Here is a 5,697-nt window from a genome sequence, read left to right as displayed (position 1 = left end):
AAGATGTGGTCACAAAAGAGTAGAGACCCAGGCCCTGAGGACACTACAGGTGACTGTAGGGAGGTTGGGTTTACTTTAGTTGAAAGGGGTGGGGGCATAATGGTCCCCACCATTATAGTTGGGAATAAGAGAGTTACATGATACCAAGTTTGGAGAAAATACTGAAGGGATGAAAGAAGAGAGCTATTTCAACAGTCTGGGCAAGGACTCATGCTACTGCAGTATTTTAATATTTACTCTTCACTATCAAATTTTCAAGATGAAGAAGAAAAATTGTTTCTACACAAGTAGTGTGTTAGACCAGAAAAAAATCAGCTTTTAGCTAGAGTGGCAGAAAGACAGCTAGAATAAAATACCTGTGTCTCTAATGACTACAGAAAAACTGTTTGCCCAAACTGCCAATTTACAGAGGTTCTTTGTGGATGGTAAATTAGAGAAGAGTATGAAAGGTCAGAATATTTTGAAACACATCTACAGCCTTGTCTCCGATCTCCTCCCCCTATTGACAGCTTGCCTCCTGCATGCTATTAGGAATACAGCAACAGGATGGGGTACTGCAGGTACTGAAGATCTTCCAAAGTCAAATGCTGCCATCTTGAGGTTTCCAGGCTACAAAGATAATGTAGAAAATAAGCAAACAAAAAGCCTGTGTTTATTTGACATTTCTATACATGCAAAGCACTTGGCTTATGGGAAAAAATAGAAAACTATCAATTTAAAAGAAGCAAGAAGATGGAAGGAGGCAGATGACATCATAGAAGGTTTGCTGCTTTAAGCCTAGTAAAATAGTAGAAAATAATTCAGGCAGGCACTGAAGTCAGAGAACTCCAAGATTGGGGGTAAAACTATTGTACCTCCAGGACATTGCAGACCAATGCAGTGCACATGCAACAAAAAGCTGCTAAGGAATTTCAGCTATAAGCCATAAAGGTAGTGGTGAGAGGAGAGACAGGCAGAAGCCACAATTCATCCCTTACTCCGTGGTAGGGCAGTCCTGGGAAGGCAGTGCTGCTTAGTGTGGACTCGCTTGTGACAAGAGACCTGTGGAAGTGCTTGCATGAGCCATGTGGACCAAGTCCCAAGTGAAAAAGTCCAAGTGCAGAAAAGTGTGACTTGCCCTCCCCATCACTCTCAAGGTTCAAACCAATGAAGACAAACTGCACTTGGTGTGCCTGGAAAGCACAGTCACAAAATTATACAGAAAGCCCAGCACAGAGGCAGGGTGTGAAATCAGGAAAGGAGGGATATCAGCAGTAGCATAGTCTCCACTACCCACCTGCCCTTGCACTCCACCTCACTAGAAATGCCCCTCACCTTCCCCAACAGATATAGCTACACATGAGTTCTTTCTGCACATACAGTGCCATCTACTGCAAAAGTGGAATCCTGAATTGAAAGACACTAGAACACAAAGTTGAAGCCAAAACACTAATAACAGAATTAGATAAAATACAATAAATGGCAAATTTAGTCCATAGTAGAATATTTCTCCACCAACAGAGAATAAATATCCAGAATCTAACCACAAAAACAGATACGGTCATATATCAAAATAGTCATAACAAAAAAAATTGCAGAGATAGAAGAAAACACACAAAGATAGTCAAGAAAGATCAAATGAATATCCTGAGAAATAAAATTAATGAACAGATAATGGAAAGTGAACCCTTAAATAAGAAACTAATAGAGGTGCAGGATGTAAAAAGACCAATGGAGGAGATAAAAAAAAAAAAAGCATTCTAAAGAAAGCTATGGAAGTGGAATAGACCAAATAGAAAGTAGAATCAGTAACAACAAACATGTAAATGCACAAAGAGTTTAGATGGAAGATGAAAGGAACACAAGAAAATAAATGAAGAAACACTTGAAGTATCTAATTCCATGGAGTATTGACTTCATTAAAAATAATAATAATAATGGGTAACCCAAAAGAAAAGGGGAAATAGTGAGACAGAGCGGCAGGGGGCTGGGGAATAGGTTGAAACACTAGACCTCCACTCCTAGAAATGTGAAAGGAGGGCTTACCTGATGGCACAAAGGGTTAAATCTCAGCACTATGACTACAGCCACTGCAGCAGGAGTTTGCTCCCCAACCAGGGAGCTGACCCACATGGTGCAGCAGACCTCTTCTGTCTCATCCATTGCTCCCCTCAGGAGTGTACTTTGTCAATCTGTCTGTTCTGCTCCCCACTCTGTCTCTGGTGAATCCTCTCACCCGCACACCTCTAGCCTACACCCCAGCTCTTGTATCCATAAATAAATGTTAAAAAAAAACAAAAGAAAGAAATGTGAAAGGAGTTCTTGTACTTAAGTTAAAGAGCACATCCACAAAAAGAGTTGAACAAAGAAATAGATAGAGCCAGAATTCATGACAAAGTGAGAGAAGCAGATCTTCTGATATCAATAATCATCAGAAGGTACTGAGTGACTGGTTGTATCAAAAACTAGAACCCTATTTTCTGCTATCTCCAAGAAGTGCACCTGTGCTCCAGAAATAAAGGTAGGCTTTAGAGTAAAGGATTGGAAAGCAATCCCACAAGAAAATGGGACCCAAAGAAAAGCAGTACAGTCATACTTATAATCAGATAAAATCTATTTCTAGCTTTAAAAAGTGACAAGAAATAGGGATGGATACTATACAATTATCAAGGAACTATACAGCAGGAAGACATAAAAGTCAAATGAAGGAGTTCAAAATATATAAGGCAATTACTATTAAATTCAAAAACAGACATTGGGAAAAACACCTTCCTGGTTGGGGATTTCAATACCCACTTTCACCAATAAAAAGATTATCCAAACAGAAAATAAAAAGGACAAAATAGGCTTAAACAATCAAACCACACAGACTTGACAGTATTTCACCAGTGTAGTGAATAGATTGGGCATTGTACCCATACAAAGCTGAATAAACATTCACCTCAAGTATACATGGGACATTTTCCAGGATTGACCGTGTATTGGGTCACAAGACAAGTACTAGTGAACTCAAGAAGATTGAAATCACAAGTCTCTTTGCTAATTACAATAGTATCAAACTAGAAATCAGCTGCAAAAGAAACCAGCAAAAGCCTATATAACACATGGATATGGAACAACACACTGTATGACTATTAGGTTATTTATTAAACAAAGAAGAAATTTAATAATACTTAGAGACAAATGAATGCCAATACACAACTTACTGGAACACAGCAAAAGCAGTAATAACAAGGAAATGTATCGCAACATGAGCAAGAAACAAGAGTTCAGGTAAATAATCTTCTCTCTCATCTTATAGAACTAGAAAAAGATGAACAAATAAAACCAAAGCAGAGGAGCAGAGGAGAGGGCAAAGAAGAGGAGAAAGGCAGAGACATTGCCAAAACTGCCACATCAAAGTTCTCCCCCATTTTTTCTCTCCACTCCACCTCCTCTCAAGAATCCTAGAAAAGCACAAACTCCAGCCTGAGGTCAGTGACCTTATCATTGGTTCCCACACAAAGACAGAAGGGGAAATCAAAAAGTTGAAAATACAGCCAAATGATCTGAGGGGATGGACATTTGTCTGACATATTTTGTAGAGTCATAGGGTGACATGTGTGATTCAGGTGGCAGTGAGGATCTCTAAAGCCTATGTAATTCAACCATGATTTAATTTTCAATGCTAAACTACTCCCTTTCCTGAAATTTGTTTTCACTTTAATCTGAGGTAATTATACTTACACGTGAACACTGACAACCAACTGGAAGGATTATTTCTTACATGTGGTGGCATAGATCAAAGACTGTCTTCCAGGGTAATGGTGGGAGTATCTGGGCAATCTATTCTGTGTGGGGAGCACAGTAGTTAGTACTTCAAGTCAGACTATGCCTCACCAGGAGATCTTGCTGCAGATGAAATGTTATGAGAATGTGAAAAAAAGAGAATAGGATATGATACCATGTGAGGAGGTCATGGTGATATGGAGACAGTGAAAATGAAGATGCAAAAACTTGGAAGACTTCTTCAATGTCTATAGGATGCCTTTAATATCCCTCAGGTGTAAAGCAGGAAATTACTTTTACTGATATCTCTGAGACACTGATGAAAGGCTAAAAAAAAAAAATCAGGGAATGAGTAGACTTTCAAAAAGAAGAAATACAAAAACAACATGCTCCTGCAAAATTTCTTACAATAGATAACTTGGTTTAAAACTCCTAAATGTCATGGTTGTAAGCAGTACAATGCTGCTGTTAGGGAAAACTATCACTTACATGTCTTCATTCATGTGGGTGAAAAAAGCATTTCAATGTAATTAAAAGGACACGAGGAAGAGTCTGGTTTTTCCATATCACCAAAAGATAACTCACTGCAAAATAAATAAATAAATAAATAAAAGCAGAAAACTAGGGGGGAAATCATCTGGGATGGGTTGAACAAAAAAAAGTGCTTTGGAAAAATCTGACAAAAATGATTATTTGCCTCTATTCTTCAAGTACTAAAATAAAAGATGAGTATAATGTAGAAGCATATGTTGTTGAAATGTCACATTCTTGCATTGGGGAATACATTTGGAAGATGCATTGGAAGAGATATATCTATCTAAGTTGGTTCTCAAAAAAATTACTAATAAGAGAAAGCTGAAACAACCACTGGAGCAAAATCAAACATTTTCACCTTTATTTGCATATGAAGAGAGCAAAAATTTTAAAGTATACTTTTGAACTTGTGGGTACACAGGTTTTACTGGCCTCAGAAGACATGCTAACACTGGTCAGGTTGATCGTTTGCAGAAGGAGCCCAGTAAACCTTTAAATCAAAGTACTAATTATGGATGATGCCATTTTTCAAGAAGCACAAACTTCTCCACACAGCAAGTAGCAACAGGAGAGAATATGTACTGAATGTGGGTACCATCACCTGTCAGCTTTCTGTCACACAAGCAGCTGTGTCAAGTGTAGCTGATGAATGTACAACAACATCCAAATTATACTCACAGGCACTGAATATGGAAATGAAGAGTAATCATGATAAAAAAAAATATTATCCCAGATGAAGTACTGGAGACTATGTTGGACCATTATTACCATAAAGCTAGTGAAAGTATGAGATCATTCAGTATTGCAGACACAGTGGTGACTGCTAGCATATCAATAAATTCTTCCAAGTACTCAAAGTCAACCAATTAGAATATTGAGCCAAGCTCCCAAGCATCATCAGATAAAGTCATGTTGCAGGAATACTCACTTTCTATAGTAGGTTTTGTACATATATAGTCAAAATGATGACTATTAAAATAGCTTGAGCCTTAACTTTGTGACTGATAATCAGACATTTCCAAGTCAGCCTACAATCTCTTCCATAGACAAGCAAGTCTCAGCAACCATGCTCATTAATAACTTTTATCAGAAATGAGTTCTCCACTAAGAAAATTCCAGAAAGTCTTACTTTAGACGAATAGCTGGTGACACACAGCACTCATTTCCCTTTTTTAGGTGATGAGGCCGTCATGTTTCTGCCACATAAACAGAGGAATTTTTGGACTAACTGACTTCTCAGAAGAAAGCTGATTCAACCTCTCCACCAAATTTAACAAATTAGCTCATTTGAACAGCCCTTCCATGCTCATTTCATGGATCAAGAGCTGTAGGAGCTACTTAATTTAGCACTACCAACTGACAGGTGAATTTTTAGGAACAGGGACAAGTACTGAATTTCCAGAACTTTCCTTAGGG

The 5,697-nt window shown here is 38.1% G+C and overlaps 1 pseudogene; it reads left to right on the top strand.

The window, feature by feature from the left end:
* The first annotated feature begins 367 nt into the window (after positions 1–367).
* Positions 368–5,685, top strand: LOC105853350 (annotated as a pseudogene).
* Positions 5,686–5,697: the final 12 nt, after the last annotated feature.

The sequence above is a fragment of the Condylura cristata genome, unplaced genomic scaffold, assembly GCF_000260355.1.
Source record: "Condylura cristata isolate star-nosed mole 26May11 unplaced genomic scaffold, ConCri1.0 scaffold00007, whole genome shotgun sequence".
Taxonomy (NCBI): Eukaryota; Metazoa; Chordata; class Mammalia; order Eulipotyphla; family Talpidae; genus Condylura; species Condylura cristata.
The sequence above is the reverse complement of the archived record's forward strand: the minus strand, read 5'-3'. Positions and strand labels throughout refer to the sequence as shown.